Source organism: Rhinolophus ferrumequinum, chromosome 7 (assembly GCF_004115265.2).
Source record: "Rhinolophus ferrumequinum isolate MPI-CBG mRhiFer1 chromosome 7, mRhiFer1_v1.p, whole genome shotgun sequence".
Lineage (NCBI taxonomy): Eukaryota > Metazoa > Chordata > Mammalia > Chiroptera > Rhinolophidae > Rhinolophus > Rhinolophus ferrumequinum.
Genome location: NC_046290.1, coordinates 45,943,651 through 45,964,812, shown reverse-complemented (window position 1 = coordinate 45,964,812; position 21,162 = coordinate 45,943,651). Strand labels below are relative to the sequence as shown.

The 21,162-nt window shown below is 42.7% G+C and overlaps 1 protein-coding gene across 1 annotated transcript in view; it reads left to right on the top strand.

Moving 5' to 3' along the window:
* Positions 1 to 21,162, top strand: part of ZNF366 (zinc finger protein 366) — a 289,661-nt gene that overhangs the window by 80,478 nt on the left and 188,021 nt on the right. Inside the window, exon 4 of the mRNA XM_033111021.1 lies at positions 10,286 to 10,375. The gene's annotated coding sequence lies outside the window, so the exon portion shown is untranslated. The remainder of the gene's footprint in view (positions 1 to 10,285; positions 10,376 to 21,162) is intronic.

The following is a 21,162-nucleotide window of genomic DNA, read 5'->3' as shown; positions in this document are numbered from 1 at the left end:
CTATCTATCTATCTATCTATCTATCTATCATCACCTATCTATTTTTGTGGCCACTATAGATGTTATATCTCTGTTTTCTTTTGTTTATTTGGGTATTATTCTTTATTTTCAAAAATTTAGAATATATAGAAAGATAAAATTAACAATACAGTGAATAATGACAACTTAAAAGAGTTACATTTCAAGTGCTTATTAATATATAGAAATACCAGGGGTGCCATAAAAATGTATACAGGGGGACACTTTGGTCAGCATTGCTCAAGCAGAAGTTCGCCTTAATCAGAAGTGTCTGAATGCTGATGGTAACCACTTTGAGCACCTCTTTAAATTGCAGAAGTCAAACGTGATTTGTATTCATCTTTTGTTATTGGTATATATTGAATAATACAATTTTAATACAGTTTTCCTTTCTTAAAATATGTATACATTTTTTTGGCACCCTCTGTATAATTATTTTTGTATGTTGCCCTTTACATAACTTATAAAACTCTTCTATTAATTTAAAAAATGTGTCATTTGTTTTCTATGTAGGAGATCATAATTGGCAAATAATGATAAGTTTTGTTCCTATCCATTCTTATACTTCATATTTCTTTTTCTTGTCTTACTACATAGGACAATATTGAATAGAAGTGGTGAAACAGCAGACATCTATTTCTTATTTCTGATTACAAAGGGAGTATTTCTATTTTGTCTAATTCCTGATAGTTAGGAAAATTCTTCTATAAAGGAATTGTTCACTGTGGAGTATGAAGTTTGCTGCAAGCTTTCTGGTAGTTATCATTTGTTAGATTAAAGAATATTTTCTATACCAAGTTTGCTTAAAAGTTTTTAGTGAGAATAAATGCAGTATTTTTATCAAGTGCTTTTCTGAATCTGTTGTGAAGTTTATATAGTTTTTCTATTTTAATCTGTTAATGTGGTGAATTACATTAATAGATTTTCTAGTGTTAAAATACATTTCTAGGATAAATGAATCCAGTAAATATAGATTATTTTTATTATACACACTGGACTTGGTTTGTAAAGACTTGATGACTATTTCCATTTTCCCCCTACTCTGGAAAATTTTGCATAAAACTGAAAAGACCTGAACTTTGAATAGTTGTCTGAAAATATCATATGGGTCTAATATATTTGGGGGGGGGCAACGATTTTAATTACTGAGTCTACTTCTTTAGTGTTAGAGGATTATTAAGGCTTTTTATTTTGGTAACATGCTTTCTGGAGAGTTTGCATTTTGTCTATGTTTTCAAATTTATTGTAATAAAAGTGTTATTCTTAATGTCTTTTAAATCTTTTCTTTATCTGGAGTTATATCTAGCTTAATTCTTTATTTTTATTTTTAAATAATTTCTTGCTTGAGGCTTTCAGAAAACAACTCTGGCTTTGGTGAGCCTCTATAATTTTAGTATTTACCATTAAATTTTCAGTAAGATAATCTGCATGGTAGTGAATATGTTTTTCCTCTTTGAGAACAATAAAAGGACCTTAGAAATTTGAAAGCCACAATCCTTCTTTTCTGAATTCAAGCATTTCCTTTTTTACTGGTATTTTAGCTCCACCTTTTTTAGTTCAAAAATTACATCTTACTGTTTGACATTGCTGTAATACATCAATGTTTGTGTAGAGTTGGTTATATCTTTATTATATTATTTATTTTTGTCAACATTTCTTTGTATGTCTCAAACTTCCTTCTGAAAAATTTCCCTTCTACTTGAAGTACATCCTTTAGAAATTCTTTATTGAGAATCTCAAGCTTTGTTTTTATGAAAACTTTTTAAAATTTCACCTTTATTCTTAAATGGCAGTTTTTTGAAGCATAAAATTCTAGGTTCACTTTTATAATACTTATTTTCTCTCAGCACATTGAAGAAACTATTCCACAATGGCTTCCACTGTTGGTGTTGAAAATCAGTTATGAGTCTATTGTCCTTTGCAGATAATTTCTCTTGTCCCTAGCTGCTCTTAAGATAGTCTCTCTATTCTAGGGTTTCTTCTAATTTATTATAACGTGTTTAGGTATTCCTTTATTTATCCTTTTTGGAATTCATTGTGCTTCTTCATTTGAGAATGCATGGAATATTCTTCCCATAATCTCTTTAAATGTTGCCTCTCCTTTGTTTTTTCTATAATCTTCTGTTCCTCCTGGAACTCCAAGTAGACATATATCGGTCTGTCTCATTATATTTTCTGTACCTCTGAACTTCATTTATATATATGAAGTGTGTGTGTGTGTGTTTGGTCTTTTTATGCTGCGTTGTATATAATTTCTTTTTAGTTTATTAATTTTCTCTTCATCTATGAGCATGTCTAATCTGCTATTTAATTCATCCATATCTGAAGTATTATAATATTTCAAATGTTTGCAGGTCTGGTTCTGTTATATATTGTTTTTGTGATTTGAATTCATGGCGGCTTGTGTGTCTCTGTGGTGGAAATTTTGTTTGGAATTCTTAGAGTCCTTGGTTGTCAGCGTGCTTCTCCAAGGAAGATCTGTGTCTGCTGTTATTAGATATCTGGAGGCACCACAGACTTGGAGTCACTTAAAACCACACTTCTTACATGATAGTTTTTAAAGGATCACATAACTAATGTAGATTTGGGCCTTAAATCCACTTAAGTACTAGCCAGTAGGCACAAATTGCCAGAAGAGACATTTTTATTCCCAACTTTTAGAGCCACAGTAGAGACAGACACTATTTATTTTTCTTGCAGTCTCTGTCGGTCTTTTCATGTTTTTCTTTTCCTATTTCCCTTTTATCCTGGCACTATATTCATTCCTGTATCTCAGATTGTCACCTCCCTCCACATGTCCAAGACTTTGTGTGCTGGGCCAAGGCTTTGTTTGTAGTCTGCCTGTGTCCCCATGCTACAGACCACACTTACCCAGTGGCTTTCGAACTTGCTTTCCTTCCTAGACTCATGTTCTGGGCTTTGGCAGGACACTCTCACCTTGCTATAGCCTCAGATATTCAATTAAAAGTATCAGTCTATCTATCTATCTATCTATCTATCTATCTATCTATCTATCTATCTATCATCTATCTATGATTTATTTATATTTTATTAAGCATTAGATGTTTTGTAGCAGGGGGTTTCAGGACCTCTATTCTGCCTTATGCCCTTCAGTCAGTTTTATATATTCCATTATATCTGCCACTCTAGAAGCCTAAAATCTTTTTCTTCTAACCTTTTCTTTTCTTCCATTTTTCTGTAGAAACCCCCCACAAGGACTTCATATAGTAAGAACAGTGTAGACTAGTTCAAAGTGTTGAGATTATGTATCAAAAGTCATCAGTTGTCATCCTGGCTGTGCCAGTTGAGACTTACTAACCGCCCCGCACCTCAGTTTTTGTCGTCTATAAGGGATGGTGTTGCGCCAGGAGATCGTGCAGCCGCCTTCCAGCCTGACATTTGATACAGAGCACGGATTCCTTCCTGAGCCTGGCACCTGTGACTGTCAGCTCTTGATTTATGATTCAGCACACTATTTGTCCTTCTGAGTATTTTTAAACACAGAAATTTATTTCAGCTCAAGAAGACAGGACTCTTGTGTAGCTCCTCCATTCTGTTGCCCCGGCTAGCTGTGGAGATGTCACTGCGCCCGTGACATATTGGAGAAAGACTGTACGGAACACTGGGGTTAGAATCTTCAGAGTGAGGAGCAAAGCACACTAGAGGGGGAGGGCTTGGCTTTGGCGTTTAACAGTCTCCCTTCCTTCCTGCCATTCTCTCTTCTCCCCTTCTTTTCCCTTCATCTACTTCTCTCTTGTTCCCTTCTTCCCACAGATATTTATTGAGCACATACAGTGTGGTGTGTAATATAGTCGAGGACAAAACAGATAGGGTCGTCTCCTTTAAGAAGCTTACAACGAAGTGAGGGAGATAGACAGGAAACCAATGTAACAGGTACAAATTTGTGTCATGTCACTTAAAAACATCCACTTAATTTTAGCTTAGATGCATAATTATTTGGGTCAAGGAATACACATGTAATTTTTGGGTAGCCTGTCTCCCTTCCCTGGGACTTGCAAAATCCAGGCGATAAGGAAATCCAGAGATTTGGGAAATCCAGGAAACTTAGGGAAAGGCGTCTGGTCTTCAGCTCTTTGACTGGCCACGCAATGATTCCAGTCTAAGCCTGCAGAGTCCACCTAAAGGTGAGAGATGCGGCTGCTCTCAGCATCTACTCTCTTGAAACCACAATATTATATTAGATTTATGGTAATTTACTCAGAAATATTTAAGTTAGAGGAGTGTGACATAAGTATGAGCAAATTAATCTCAGTCAACACTTTGAAGTTGGTTATGTATCAAAAGAGATATCAGAATAATTTTTAATGAGCAATATTTGTTGTATTTAAGATATCTTATTGGTTAGGAATGATATGACAAGAGCCATAGCCCTGGCATGAATAAGGAATAAAAACTCAAGCTTGATCCTCTAGGCTAGGGGACCTGCCTTCCCCTCTTTGCAGAGGATGCTGTTGACAACCTCTAATGTTGGAAGGCTCCTAGTAGTCACCAAAATGTCCCTAACAGTTGTGATCCGGTGAAGCTGGCCCAAATCTCTTTCCCACACACTTGGCCAATAGTGTCTTGACTGAGGCCCACAAGGCCTGGGTGCGTGGTGGTCGTTACGTGGCTCTACATAGGCTCTCCATTGGAGATGTCACCATCTTGGAAACGCTCTGTGGAAGAGGCGTCCATCCTGACCTTCCTAGATTGCCCATCTCTCTCCCTTTCCTCATCTACTCCTCAATCCCTACCTTCTCAGGTGATCTAGTTCTACATCTTTTGAGATGTAGAATTTAACACATGGTAGACTAAATTCAAAGGCTGTGTGTGTACTCTGCCCTGGAGAAAGGGAGGCCCTTGTCATCTTTAGAAGGGGCGGGTCTAACGCTACGCAGACTCTTGTAGAGCCTATTGCTGAGAAAAGACAGCCCAGTGTAATTTCTCAGTCAAGTTATTCCATCACATGAGTAATTATACAAACAAGGTTCTCACTTTCAATTCTGATACCTCTGAATTGTCTATCCAAATTGAGTTAGCTACTTTTTAGGATAGGATGACATCTATATGCTAGCTACGACTTGTCCTGAAAGATATGAGAGAAATGGCAAATAAAGTGCTCGATATGAAAAATTTATTTGTTTAGGCACATACAACCTGAAGGATCCAGGGTAAGCATATTTCAAAGAAATCACCAATGTCCTTAGGATCGTAATGATGATTGTACCAAGAAAAGAATAGAAAATTGAATCTTATATGCATTTGTATTATTCTCCAAGCAATTAGTCTAGTTTGGTCCTGGTGGGGTATTTTGTTTTCTGAAACCATGCTCATCCACACATATTTACTGCAAAACATAATGAAATTCTTTAAAAGAAAAGAAAGCACGCTCTTCTGGGTTTTACACTCCAATGTGTTTTAGTACATAGAGATACTTTTTTTTTCTTTTGGTTATGCAAATGAAAGGGGTATAGTGCTTTGATGAAAATACAAGATTTCTGTTCTGCCCAGAGCACATATGTCTTCCCTGCGGATGTTTATGCAATTGGCACTATGAGAACATTAAACCAGGAAAAGAAACATCAATTTACGCTTCCATGTTATGTCCTACAAAATGGTAAATGGCGTGAATACAGCAGTCGTGCAACAAATAGAACCAAATGTATAACAAACGGGTTGAACTTTTCTATTAGTATGTAAAACATTATTATATTTTCCCTGATTTGCAACATTTACATATCTCGTTATGAGTAGGATGCTCAAAATGCTGTAGAGGATTTCATTTCACCCCTTTTATGCAATACCTGGTTTCCAAGAAATATTAGTGAAACAATCTCATAAATCTCCATTTACTGTGTCTAGTGTCTCCGCTAAGTTTACATCTGGAGACTGTGATTGCGTTATGTTCCTGGAAGTCTGGGATATGAATTTCCTGTTGTATATGCAGGCAGCTTCGTTAAAGCCTCCTTAATCAAGGAGTGATGGAGGAGCAAAAATAGCCTCTGATAATGACATATTTGAAATTCATCTGAACACATTCTTTTGTATATGTTTGATAGAACTTACACCTGCCAAAAAATTACATTTGTGGGTTTTTTTTTTTTTTTTCCCATTTTAAGGGAACTTCCTCTAAATTTTTTGAATTTATGCATTTTGGAATATCATATACATTCTGTTATCTGTAAAGCCATTCCTGAAAGGCTGAACTTTTAAAGTTAAGAAATAAAGAGTAGAGTACTAATAGTAATTCTAATACCCTCTGGGGAGATTGTGTTAACTTTTACTTTGCAGCGTATTTGCATTTTGTGGTGGCAATCGTGTACGTGCGTCCTCTGGAGATCAAACTTCATACCCCTCAACCTCTGATGAACCATGCCGTATTTAGAAGGTGGACAAAAGGTTAATCTTAACTCTGGAAAACAGATTTTTCTTTAAAAACTTTCTCTGTCCTAGAGGAAGGGTGGGCATCACAAGGTTTTCCCCAGGGAAGGAACATAATCCCTGCCCTCCAGAAGCTCACAGAGTAAAGGGATGTTTTCCTAAGGATAGTGCTTTGATTGCTGGTCGTTCTGTAAATACGTTAGTAGTACAAAGACTTATTTGAAAATGTCATTAATTATGTATTTTTTATAATGCGTGTTTTAAGAAAAACCATCTAACCGAGATATTATTTTTCAGGATATGTCTGAAGGAAGTGACAGTATTAGATGCATTGATATAAACAAATATATATTAGTTAAATAATAATAAGGTGATAGACATGGCAAGTTTTCTCCACCTTTTGTCCTGTCTGAGCATCTGCAAAAGGCTTCCAGGGTGTTCTTTGCCAAACTCTTTCTTTCCATCTCGCTTGCACTGGCACTTTACTCTTCCCTCCCCAGTCTCTAGTACCACCACCCTTTCCCCCGTCCCAAGTCTTGGGTGACACCATGGCCGTGAGAAAACTCCACTAAGGGGTAGAGTTAAATATAATTCAGAGTCCTTAGATAATCTTCAGTGCAATATTGCCAAAATGGGTCCAGGAATGGCCTATATCAGAATCACCTGGGCTACTTGTGAAAAATACAGTTTCTGTTCTGGGTTGTATCCAAGTAGATTTTAAATAGGCACCCCAGGTGATTCTGATCCTGAATAAAACTTAACAGAGGTTTTATGGATGGCAATAACTACCGTGTCTCCCCGAAAATAAGACCAAGTCTTATATTAATTTTTGCTCCATTAGGGCTTATTTTCAGGGGAAGTCTTATTTTTTTCATGTACAACAATCGACACTTATTCAAATACAGTAATGTTATCTTCTTCTGGAACATTGTCATAACGTACTAAATGCGTCCATTGGGCTGAGATCTTAACTGGGGCTTATTTTCGGGGTAGGTCTTATTTTCAGGGAAACATGGTAAGACAGTTCCAACTGCTTATCATGGGGTAAGCAAAGGGCCCCAGGAAACTTGTGTAGGTAACAAGTTCTTTATCCAGTGGAATGTTCTCCTCATCTAACTTGAAAATGATACCTGGAAAAAGCAGATCTTTGTGGATGTTTGAGGTCAAGAGCCCTTTTCCAGCTGGCTGGGCTGCTGCCCTCTGCGGCTTGGTTCTGACCTTCTCGAACACCAGCTTTGCACAGAGGCTGTGATGGCCAAGTACGAGCTCGGGGAAGTGGCAAATTCGCAGCAGGAAAGTGGTTATCCTGGGCCTGGCCCAGTGACCCCTGCTGCAATCTTTTAAAAGAGAAAGTTCTGCAGTCACAGGGCTCCTACATTCCACTCTCGTAACTTCTCCCAAATTAAAAAGGTTTCAATTTGCCAAAGGCTGGGGTAGGGGTAAGGGTGGAAGGGTGAAGGAGAATTGGGAGTAACTGCTAAATGTTCCCTTTATAAGGCAATGAAAATGTTCTAAAATTGTAGCAGTGGTTGTACAGTTCTTTGAATATACTAAAAAACCATTGAATTGTACCTTTAATGGGTGAATTGTTTAATCTGGCCCCTTTTCCCCAGCCATTAAAAGCTTGGTTCTATAATATGGAAGCTCTACTGTGTGTCATTCATTGTACTCGATGCATGAGATTAAAGAATCCTGAAAATGAGAGACAAGGAAAGAATTGCAAAGCCTTGGCTTTTGCATCAAAGTCATACTAATTACATTCATTTATGTGATTTTCTATGCCTGGATACCAGGTAGCACGACGATTGTTTGTGCTGGAAAATTTGAGTCAGGTTAATTTTATTGTGCATTTTGATGACTAAATGTTTTCCTTAAATGCCCAATTTTCAAAGCTTATTATTTATAACATGGTCATGACTTCCTATAGCTGAAAGTAAAATTAAAGGGAATAATTGTGTGAAATGTTTTCAACTAAACCTTGCCCTCCTTACAAAGTAATGGGTTAACCTGCCACAGTTTCATAGATGCTGGCAGAAGACCTGACACTCCTGGGTTAGAAACCAAGAACGGTTTATTACTCACAGCAATAGTAGCAGCTAGAGTATCAGCAATATTGAGCAGGGTCCCTGAGTCCTAATTCTTTAAGCTTGATACTACTACCGTGTTTCCCCGAAAATAAGACCTAGCCGGACCATCAGCTCTAATGCGTCTTTTGGAGTAGGCTCAGTTGAGGTGCGAGCTCTGAACAACAGGGTTGCCAGTTCAATTCCTTCATGGGATGGTGGGCTGCGCCCCCTGCAACTAAAGATTGAAAACGGCCACTGGACTTGGAGCTGAGCTGCGCCCTCCACAACTAGATTGAAGGACGATGACTTGGAGCTGATGGGCCCTGGAGAAACACACTGTTCCCCAATATTCCCCAATAAAAATTAAAAAAAATTAATTAAGACCTGGTCTTATTTTAATAAATATATATGAAATATATATTATTATTTATTATTATAATAAATAAATTATTATATAATATATATATATAATATTATATATAATATAATATGATATGATATAATACCGGGTCTTATATTAATTTTTGCTCTAAAAGACACATTAGAACTAATGGTCGGGCTAGGTATTATTTTCGGGGAAACATGGTAGGACCAGGTGACACCTGCACAGGCAGTGTGTGGCATTACAGAGAAGAATCCTGAGCTGAAGGAGCCCAGATCCTTTACAGTGGGGAACAGGCAAGCCAGACCGTGCTCTGGAGGGGGACACTAGCTCTGGCTGCCAAGGCTTTTCTTTATGCAGCAGCCTTGAAAAGCTGCTCCAGAACAAGGGGCAGTCAGTGCTTCGCTGTAAGACATACAGGAGCTTGAGGGACCCACAGAGAATTGCCTCCCAACACTGAGGACGTCCAACAGCCGGCTCGTCACTGTATAGTGGCTGGGAGAGAAGTACACACTTCAGCACCGTAGGGAATTACTGTCAGATGTTTGCAGAGACCTGTGCTATCACGAATCGGTACCATACAGGTGTGCTAAGTAAGAGAGGGGTGCTTCTTTTACTTACTTGATGCCTGTCTTGTCTCTCCAGCTGTCTGTCTGTATGTCTCCCACAGAGAGCACAGAGATGATTGATAATCTTCAGGGCAGTGTAAGAGTTGAAGGAGTGTTTCTTTAGTGTTTAGAAGGCAGCTCTCCCAGGCCTCCTCAGGGCTCAGGGTGGTAAGGTGTTAGCATTTTCCGGGTAATTTCTGCGGGTTTTCTAGCATTTTGGTCCAGTGTCCAGGAAAAACCCTTTTCAAAAGATGCCCACCTAGAAAATCTGTTCACCCTGATCCTGTCAGCCACCGTTTTGGCCACTCCCGTCCCGGAGGACTTGGCTGGGATCTTGTTTGAAGGGGCAAGGGTAGGTTTGTCCTCCAGTGTGAGGGGAGAAGACCACGCAGTGGTGAGAAGCAGAGGACGGTGGGTCAGGAATGGGCAGAGGGGAGAGATGACACCGCCGCGCGGGAGCTCAGTAGGTGGGTGGACACCGGGGTCTAGCTATCTGGCTGTGAGCTGCAGAAACCACTGCCTTCGGGGGTCTTTTGTATTATTGTTTCCTTATTTAAAAGCATATCTCTGTTGTTTTGTTTTCAGTAACATCTACCTTCCCTACAAATGCAAAAATAATAAAGCTTAGCGTGTAAAATTTGGGAAACACAGGAAAGTAAAAAGAAAAATCAGACTCCAGCTGTTAGTCTCACAACCTAACGGCCCCCATTGCTCACATCTTGGTGTGTGTGGAGGCTGGAAGGCGGGGTGGCGATGTGACCAGGGTGTGTGTCCGTCAGCCTGGGCTTCACTATGCACTCCACCTTGAGTGATTTCTTTAATCTTTTTAGTTCCAGGGTGCTCGTACCCACCTCACGCCATCCCCACCTCATCGTATCGCTCTGAGGCTTAGTGACAAATAGCACAGTGGCTGGCATAGAGTAAGTACCCAACAAAGAGCTGTCATTGTTATAGCTAGTTTTTTCCTCCCAAAGTACTATCATAGCTTACATATTATTTTGTAACCTGGTTTTTAAGTTTAGCGATATATCATGAATGTTGTTACTGATTTGGGGGTTCTTCCTTCCGGTAAATGTTATCTCTTGCTCAGCAGTGGATGTCAATCACGTTGACTCCACCAGCCCTCAGGAAACAATTAGCCGCTCTCTGAAGATGTGCCCAGGCAACTCTGGGGCACATTGTCCTTGGGCCTGACTGGGGCTGTGGCCAGTGAGAAGGCACAGGGTCCCAGGAGAAACAACGGCATGATTCTTCTGGAGCCTGTGAGGACTCTTCAAATTCAGCCTGGCCTGGGACTCCTGTCCTTTCACCTCCTTCACAGAAATGAAGGCAACCTTTGGTTTGGGAGAACACAAGAGTTGTTTTGTCCAGCTCATGAAGCAGAGTGACAGTGTATTTACAGGTGAGCTGGCGTTAGACCCTTTTACGTCAGAAAGGATATGCTTTTCTTATTCCAGCTCCCAGCTAGAACCTAGGATATTCTCTCCTCTGAGCAGTCCTTTGGGCTTACAGGCACCCACGTACAGGGCCCAGAAGGCAGCTTTGTTACAAGAAAAGAAAATCAGCACTCACATTCTGCAATAGGCAGGGGTCACTCAGAAACCCACACTTCACAGCTTTATAATAGTCACCCCTAAAAGTACCCCATAGACATGTTCCCACAGTTTTCCATGGCTCTCCTGTGTTCAAATCGCAGCTCTGCCATTTTCTAGCTGTGTGATCTGGAGTAAGTGACTTAACCTCTCTGTGTCTTACTTTCCACATCTGTAAAATGGAGATGATAATAATACTTCATAGGGTTGTCACAAATATTAAATGCATATGTAAAGTGATTAGATCAGTGCCCAGCATACAGTAAATAAGGATGATGATGTTATTTATTTGTCATCATCATTACACATGAGCCTCAGTGTTCTCAGCTTGATCGGGGCAGTTATTGCTGACTTTTCACCAGACACTTCAGCTCCAATACACACCAGGATAAGGTCCTCATGGCCTTAGCACCTAGAAAGGTGGCTTTACTTCTTTGCCAAGAGGTAACTCTCCCCTGCTTTGGGGCTCGCTTTCCCTTTTGGTGGTGGGAGAAGCAGCCGGGTCCATTTTACTCTTTATAGAGCCTGCTTATCACCCCCAGCCTAGTCCCATCTTGACGGTAGGAGGTGTGGCCCTTCTTAGAGTCAACTCTGCCGTCCACGAGCCTCAGTTATGCTCTCACTCAGTGCAAGTGGTGAAGGAGTAGGGATTCTCCTGGAAAGCTTTTCCGTGCCCTGCAGCCCTCGGAGGCTCTCCAGTGGCAGGTCAGAGCTCCTAGAACTTGCTGCCACCAAGGAGGGCTCTGCGGGCATAACAGCAGCACATGCTCTCAGGCATCTGTCCCCTTGCACGATTTTTAAACAAGTCACTTCGGGAATACATCTATACTAATAAAGTCTTTTGCTCATGCAGTAATAATAACAGCTCCATGGTGGGCCAAGGCCTGAGAAGGCCCCTCTTTGTCACGGTTGAGTGTATCTTGAGCCCTTCTCTGGAGCAGGAAGCAAACAGCGATGATTTAAGGACAGGCTGTGTGTAGGGAGTGGAAACGTGCTTCTCAGAATAGCACCGCGCTGTGTTTATCCTGAAAGAGAAAGCACAGTGGCAGGACTGGACATTCTGTGTTTCATTGTTAAGCTCTCAGGGTGGCCTTTGGTTCATTCATTGGCAGAACAATGGTGGCCACCACCAGCTCTGGGGCTGCTGACTGAACACAACCCAGGGCTCAAGACTGGGCCTATACTTCTTAGCACGAAGAAATAAGAAGACAGGAATGGCTAAGAAGACATGTCCAGGGCATGGAGTTTGTGGCTGGCTGTGGGTAACAGCCTGAGCTCCTGACCAAGGCACTGTTCCGTCCTCTCACCGGATTAGATTTCTGTGTTTGCATCACTGCTCTGCCACCTGTGTGACATTGGGTGAGGTACGTGACCTCTCTGAGCCACAGTCTGAATCTCTGTAAAATGGAGATAATAGTACCACACTCGTAGTATGAGGATTAAATTAGACAGTTTATGTAGAGGCTGAGCAGAGGCCCAGCCCATGGCAAATGCTCAGTGAATGTCAGCCAAGGTATCATAGTTCTTTCTCCTTCAGGGACGTGAGCGATGGCTTCCCAGGCTGTCAGCTTCTTGAGTGAAGAGGGAGCCTCCACCTCCCCTTGAGAGGCAGTGCAGTGAAGAAGGGAGCACATAGACCTGTAGCCCCTCTGCCTGGCCCAAGCCCTGCCTCTGCTACCTTCTCGCTGTCTGACTTCGGGCACATTCCTTAACATCCCTGTGCCTCAGATTCCCCTCTGCGAGTGGAAGAACAATAGGATCTGCCTTTTAGGGGGGTTGTGAGGGTTAACACATTCATCCACAAGAAGCCCTTCCGCTCAGCGCTGGGTGAGTGCCCGGGAAACAATGATTGTCCCGTGTCCAGGCAGGACCTGGCGCAGTGCCTGTCATCAATTTGGCACTCAACAAGTGACTCTTTTGTGTTGGATCCAACATGGCGGTCCAGCTCCCTTTGGCTCCTTCTTGTTCCCCACTTTCCCCGTGTTCCATTAAAAGTCTTTAAATGTATGACCCATGAGAAACGTCAGAAGTATCCTGGGGTGACCAAATGCCCTTGTTTGCCAGCAGTCTGTGTGATTTCTCAGGATCCAGGACTTTCAGTACTAAACCAATTCAGCCCTGGGCAAACAAGGATGACAAGGTATTGGGGGGAGGAGCAATGAAATACCCTACTGCTACTCACATCTCCCCTCTGAAGCGCTGGGGCTCAGGTGTTTCCTCCTAGAAGCAACCGGAATGGAGGGGTGGCCTCTCCCCCTCCCCCACTTGTTATTAATGCTTCCTCTTTTCTCAGTGCCACCGAAATCTGTATCCTGCCCCTCCAACCATAGATGCTGGGATGGGCTCCAAGGGAGTGAATTGTGTTGACCTGGCGTGGTGGAAAGAAATACCTGAAGCAGCTCACAATTCGTCTTAGTCCTGCTTCCAGGCAAGCACACTGATTTCTTAGGAGGTTGGTACTGAGGGGAACCTGCGGTCCTGTTTCGTACCAGACGGGGAGGTGATACACCTGATTCTAATCCTCTGAGCTGTGTGAACTCGGATAAGAGACCAAACTTCCGTGGGAATCCAGCATCCTCATCTGTAAAACAGGGAGGAAATTAGATGACCTATCTAGATCATCCCCTTGTACCCATCAGGGCAGTAACATTGGCCATGCTGGCTGGGGCCAGAGCTCTGCCCGGTGGCACTGCTGTGCTGCAGCTGCTCTGCTCCGCCCTGGTGAGCACTGGCCATTTCACTCTGACAGAGGCTCTCAGTAGGCTTGATGACTTCACCTGCTCTTACATGAGGCCATGCCCTGAGAGTGTCCCACCTTGGGCATGTTACTTAAGCTCCCTTAGTCTCACTTTCCTCATCTATAAAGTGACGATAATTATAATACCCTCTTATTGAGTTGTGAGAATAATTCTTTAAAGGCCAATTATCTGGATTTAAGAGATGGATTTGCACATAAGCCTGTCAAATCAGTCTTATTTTATATCCATATCTTATCCTTTAGTTCAGTCATTAAACTCATACTCGTATTTACTGAGCACTTACTGTGTGCCTGGTACTGAGCTAGGCCCTGGGGACACAATGATGAAAAAGCGCAGTCCTGGCTGCAAGGAGCTCATAGAACGTCAAAGGGATATGTTAGCAGATCATTTCTTCTCCTTTTCCTTCTCCTACTCCTTTTGTCTTTTTTTTTTTTTTAACAATAATTTATTAAGAGTTCACTGTGGCAAAGATTGTTAGGTCTCTAATGAGTATAACTCTTCCCTTCTTTTTTGATAACAGCATCCCTCTATTTTTGGGTGTGGCAAGGTATTGGGGGGAAGAGCAATGAAATATAATTGGAAGTCACTGAGTGGGGCTTACAGGGGAAAGTTTTTAAAGGGGGATGTTTCAGTCAGAAGGCCCCACTTGTCTTTCCCTGCAAATTCCTTCTCTTTGCCTGGAACACTGAAGTGAGGGCTGGAGCTTCGGTAGCCATGTTGTAAGCATGAGGACAAAGGTTACACCCTAGGGATGGTGGAACTTAGAGCTGAAAGGAGCCTAGGACCCTCTGATATTTTGGGGTGATCCTATCCTAACTTCAGACTTCTTATTTTGTAAGGGAAGAAGAAATCTCTGCTTGATTTAAGCCAGTATTTTCAGTCTCAGTTACCAGTAGCTGAACAAAATTTCTAGTTGACCTGTCTAATAGATGCGGAACACAATGCAGAAACACTTGTAATTTTTTTCTCCTAAATGTCAAGAAGTGAAAGTCAGAAATCTAACAAATAAGAACTTAATATTAAACCACAAGACACCCGTTAATCTTTCCCGGTGTATACCAGGAAAAGCTGACTAAACCTGCCTTTTCCTTCTTTGTCCTCCATAAGAAAATTAAGTTTGAAATACCATTAAATTCTGGTCTTTCTCAGATTTGACACCAGGGGATTAAATTCACAGAATTAACTGTTTTATTTCAGCTTTGTTGGTATTAGATGATGTGCCTGAGTCATCTTTTATCTTAGTAGAGTGCTGACAAATGCTTTCTTAGAAATCCAGGTTGTTTTATTCATCTGCGTAGCCCCGTTATGGTTGTGTTTTTAATAATGTTAATAGAACTAGAATCTTAAAATTCATCTAGCACACATTTGTACTCATTCTAAGCGATAATAAGAATAGCTTGCATTTATTGAGTACTTACTCTTTGCTAGTCACTGATAAATATTTAACGAACATAGTCTCATTTAATCACCTCAACATTCCTATGAGATAGATGCTTTATTATTGCATTATGCAGCTAGGGAAACAAGGCAAAGGGAGTTCAGGTAGCCTGCCCAAGGTCACACAGCTAAGACATGATGATGGGATGTGAACTCCCATCATCAAAAGTAAGTCTCAAAAGTAAGTTATCCTGTCCTGAAATGAGTGAGTGACTTTGAACAAAGCTATTTCCTTATATATCAAAAAGGAGATACATTTTCTAGAAACTTTACTTAAACCTGCCCAAGGATATATTGAACTCACCCAAGAGTTCTTAAGGGATAGTAAAGAGAATGCTCCCTTATTTGAAGGAAACCAACAACGTGTGCAACATTGTGCATTCTCATCCTCATTTAGAACATTTGAATTTTATAATCATTCAGTTATGTAGGTCAGAAGGCAGGAGAGACATTCAGTATTCAAGGCCTGGTAAGTAACCAGATACTTATTAGAATGATAACCTGCTTGAAAAGACACCATTTCTTGGCTTCCTTCTCCTACCTGTCTCACTTCCCTACTCCCCATCAGCATCTCCTGGGATCACCTCCCAAATAAATGACCTTGTCTCAGGATCTGCTTCTGGGGAACTCAAACTAAGACTCGTGTGATTTACAACATCCATCTATCCATCCATCCATCCATCCATCTATCCAACCTTACCAACCTACCATATGTCTGGAAACATATGAGGTACTCAGGATAAGAGATAAATAAATCACTGCTCTTGAACTTAAAGTTGTTTACTTGAATGGCTATATGTTTTCCAAATCACCAGGCAGAGAGAGTCGATACATCGGCTGCCAAAGCAGCACTGAAAGGACTACAGAATTCCCTTTTTAGAATCTTGAGCGTGCTGTACCAGCACAGCCATCCCAGCAGGGGCAGACAGTGTCTGGCACATGGTGCATGTTCAAGAAATGTTTACTGGGTGTGCGAGTGGGCAGAATGAGCAGTTAGATTAATTATAAGGTACATCAGGTTTTCTCTGGGAGCCATCTCCCTTGCTGTCTGACACCTTGGCCCAAAACATTATAAATTCACAATTAAAAATACAGTCTCAAAAACGTCAGGAAACTTACTCAGGTAAGGTGAGTGTGGGATCCTTCCTAGCAAAGATAGACACACACGTAAAAGAAGAGGGAACAGGGAGACAGATGAACCCAAAGGGACCTGTTCTAAAGGCCCTCTCTCCCAAGGGTCTGGAGAGATTTGGGGGTGGGAGTCTTTTCTGGTATCCCTCAAATCATAGAACACAAACAAGGTTAATCCCAGCTGCAAGAACAAACGAGGCCATATTTTGAGTTCCTGCATTACCAGTTATTATGTGCAACCCATGAGCTGCTGATGGTGATTCCTGTCCACTTGGGAGTTCTGAGAATGACAGCTTTTAACTCTCTCCCCCTGCAGTGTGGAGGGGCCTGGTGAAGCCCGCTCCCTGACAAGCTGCTGCAGGGAGGACGGGTGTAAATAGTCAGTGTTATTGAGGAATTTATGATGGGTTCATGGTGGTTCATGGTGGGCTCTTGGAGGACTTTATGGAGGAGAAGGGGCCTGAGCTGGTTCTTGGGCTGTGGGTAGGATTTGGCTGGGTGGAGAGAATGGTAACAGTGCTCGTTCATCAGGCGCTTACTGTGTGTCGGCTCCGCGGTAAGGGCTCCTAAGCAAAATCTCATTGAGTCCTCCCCAAATCCAAACAAGCACTTATATCATCATCCCTATTTTAAAGATGAGTGTTAGAAAGGTTAAATAATATGCTCAGATCAAAACAATGAATGGAAGGCAGAACCACGGTCAGATGCAGGTGGTTTGCTTCCAGAACCTGCCCCTTTAGTGGCCATTTTGAACCACTCCACTGCTGCGCTATTTCTTGTAAGGCCAATAAGGAGGCAAATTAGAAATGGAAAAGAAAAAATAAAAGAAAGCATTCTGCAATGATTATGCCCTTGAGTATCAGGAGAGAGTCTATCTATAGTTTCCTGCAGGCTGTGACACAGAACTGGCTTTCCTCTTTGCAAGGGCTCAGCCAGAGACACCCTTGAGTGTCAAGTATTCTTGTGGTATCATGGCCTTGCTGGCAGAACAGTTGGGACACATGAAAACGGACTCCACACAGGCTTTCACATGTACCTCATCTACTGTCACCATTGTTTCTTCCTTGTTAAAATTTTTAATTGTGGTAACATACACATAACATAAAATTGACCATCTTAATCATTTTTAAGTGTACGGTTCAATAGGATTAAGTACATTCCCATCGTTGTGCAACCAATCTCCAGAACTCTTGTCATCTTGCCACACGGAAACTCTACTCAGTAAACAACTCCTCATTTCTTCTTCCCCCAGCCCCTGGTAACCACCACTCTACTTTCTGTTTCTATGAATTTGACTACTGTAGGCACCTCATATAAGTGAAATCATACAGTATTTGTCTTTTTGTGTCTGGCTATTTCACTTTTAAGGTTCGTTCATGTTGTAGCACGTGCCAGAATTTCCTTCCTTTTTAAGGCTGAGTAATATCCCATTGTGTGTATAGACCACATTCTGTTCATCCGGACCCTTCGTTGTTTTCACCTTTGGCTATTGTGAATAATGCTGCTATGAATGTGGGTGTGCAAATATCTCCTTGAGATCCTGCTTTCAATTCTTTTGGAGATACAGACCATTGTTTCTTGTGTTCAGTGGCCATAGTAGAAGGGAAAGAGGAAGAAAACTGCAAAAACAGCCATAAAGACAGTGTAACAGCCGAGCCAAGAGAGGAGAGGAGCCCCGCAGCTATACTAAGCAGTTCCAAAGACCATTTCTAAGCCCAAAATATCAGCTGATCATTCTCGTGGGGCTAGAAAAGAAGCTGGAGTCACCACATCTAATTCCTTCATGAACTCTTCAATGGTACCACTGTTGGATCCATGCTTGTGGTCCTGCATTCTGCTGGGAATTATTTGGAATTTGTTCTCATGAAGAGCTGAGTCTGGAGAGAAAGTCCTAGATCCAAGCCATAACAACCAATCGCTTCCAGCTGTGTTCCAGAGGCCCCAGATGGGGATCAAGAGTCTTGAAAGAAATTTTGTAAACCTTCAGCCGTCCCGTCTCCTAGCTCTGGAAAGAAAGGCTCAGCCTATCACCAGAGCCCAATTGTGTACCGTCTGGGCTCTCAGGCAAAGCTCTGGCCTTGCTGTTTAGTGCTAGATTCACGACAGGTGTCCATTGCAGAGACCATATGTATAAGCCCCGCCCCCCACACATACCTTCTGGGAGAGAGGAAATGGCTGTAGGGGGTCTCCTTGTCCCTTTGAGGACCCTGGTCTTGTGGGAGGCAGAATGACCCTCAGCACAAGGCGAGGATGCCTTGTGTCTCTGGCAGGGGCTGTCCCTTCTAAGGCTCAGAGATGCAAGTGTCAGGCTGCGTCTGGCTCCAGGGAGACAGGGAGGGCAGAAGGCAGTGGAAACCAGCTCAGGGCTGAATATTTTTGTGCAGAGAGCCCAAGAGAGAGGCCCTGGTGCTCTTTGTACCTACTCTGCACATAGGGGACTTCTGGCTAGTGTTCCCCTGTGGGCCAAGTGAAACAAGCCTGGGAGGGAGCACAGTGTGACTCTGGACTCAGAGGTGTGCGTCCCACAGGCTATGTTCCCTGGCTCCAGAGGGCAAAGGGCTTCTTATGGCGATAGCTAGCAGACTAGACCCTCCTCAGGGTCTGCACTTAGAATCCTGTTAGATCTGGAAGGAGCCGTGGAGATCATCTGGGTCAAGGCAGTCATTTTATGGAAGCTTTACTCGAGCCGGACAAGTGAAATGACTTGCCCCAGGCCACAATGTTAAAAGAGCAGATCCAGCCGTATAACCTCAAAGATTATTTCCTCTGCCCTGTCGGGCCTCCCCTGAAGTCAGTAACCAGTGTCAGGCAAGTTGTCTCCAGCATGACAAACACCAGCTTTCGTCAGGAATGAGGCCATTCTGAGGGCACATGCTATGCGGGCAGGTAGTGACAGGTGCACGCCGGAGATGGGAAACTTGGCTAAAATTGGGCCTTGCTCAGTGCAGGAGATAACTCTTCCTGAAATCTCTCTGTTAATTAAATTCTCAAAGAATTCCCTTTTCACAGTCAGAATCCATATTCTCAGGTTCCATTTGGTTAGTTTCTTGTGCTGAGCAAATATCCTCTCTCCTGGTCACCTAAGGAATAGTTCTCTTCTGAGACTTCAAATCTATATATATACACGATCTTTTCTTTTTGTAGATCTATCTTCTGTTTCTCCTTGGTTGGCTTCTCTAGACTTGGACATATTTGACCTGTCCTGGAGAAGCCAGGTCAGTACTTGTCCCAGTAATATAGAACCTCCCACATGGAGTCCAGACCGTCGGATTGCTCAGCTATTGCCAATCCCTGTGTGGGGGACAGAGATTGATTTTGAAGAGTGAGAGAGGATATTTGTCCCAGGCCTGACTGTGAAGAATCTTTTCCCCATCCCACCTCACCATGCCCCAACAGTGCCTGGTGAGAGACTCTTGGGGGCCAACTCAGTAACACACAAGACCCCAGGATTCACATTGTTGATAAAGGGGGCCCCGGAAACTGGACGTCAGTTGGCCCTTTGGTATTATTTGAGGCTATATCTGAGGACTGGATTTCAGGATGAATGGTCATGGAAGAGGTAGTCTCAGCTGCCTGTTCACCCTGCAGCTTCTAAAGGGCTTAGAGCTGAGGTAAATCTGCCTGCATCAGAAATCTTCCCCCACTGGACGGGCAGGAGTCTAAAGAGGACACCACCTTCTCTCAGAGGACAATGCTGTCCCTTTCCAAGGACATAGCAGCACTTCCTATGCCTTTTCGTCCCTTCGAGGCATATCCATGAGGGAGCTTGTCAGGCCCTGGACCATAGAGTCACAGGGCTGGAAGGCACCTCGGAAATCCTCCAGATCAGTGATGTTCAAATGTGTCTTTAGCACAAGAAACTTGATCCCAATGAAGTCTTACAGGGAGGCTGCAGCACACATCCCCTCAGCCCACCCCAGGGTGGGCTGCAACAGATTCCGGGTGCTCCCAAGTCTCTGATTGGCCAGGCCCAGGTCACGTGTACTTTTTGGGGTTAAAGGAACACGTTAGTCCCAGCTCCACATCCTGAGAATGAGGGAAGAGCTGGCTTCCTAAGGCAAACCAGAAGGTGTTACTGGCAGAAGAGTAAGTGGATGCCCATCAGGCAAAAACAGTAGATGTCAATTCCAGCAGTGTTACTCAAACTTCAATGTGCATACACGTCACCGGGGGATCTCGTTAGACATAGACTTCTGAGACTCACACTGCAAGATTCTAATTCAGAACACTCTGAGTAGGGCCCATGAATCTGCGTTGCTAAGAAAGCCGATGTTGCAGGTGCCAGATCATTGCACTATGGTGCTCAGTGACCATCGTTTCTCAAGCTGCTGCCAAAGCTCATGAAGCGGTGTGCCCCTGCAGGCATGTTTCTTGGAGGTTATTGCTGGCTATGGCCAGAGAGAAGGTTGCTCTGCCATATTCTCCTGGGTGTTAGTATCCTCTCTGCTCTTCCTGTAGATCAGAAGATGATGGGGCTTGTTCAAAGGGTGCAAGTGTGGGGCACCCAAAGCTATCATATAAAGGGTTTCCCTCCGAGTCCCTTTGGGCAAGGGCTCTTCCCCCTCCAGATCCTGCCCTAGTTGGTCTTCTGTCTTAGGAAGAGGAAAGGGAAAGGGGAGGCAGTGGAAGGGCCCAGGGCTAGGGTGGGCCACATGGGAATGATTTCCCGAAGAAGGAAGTTTCTGAAAGTGGAGATAGAGTCCTTCACCTCTTAACCCTTCACATTCAACAAAGGACAGAGAGAGCTTGGTCTTTTAAGAGACCTGAAAAAGATCATTGCCCTGGAAT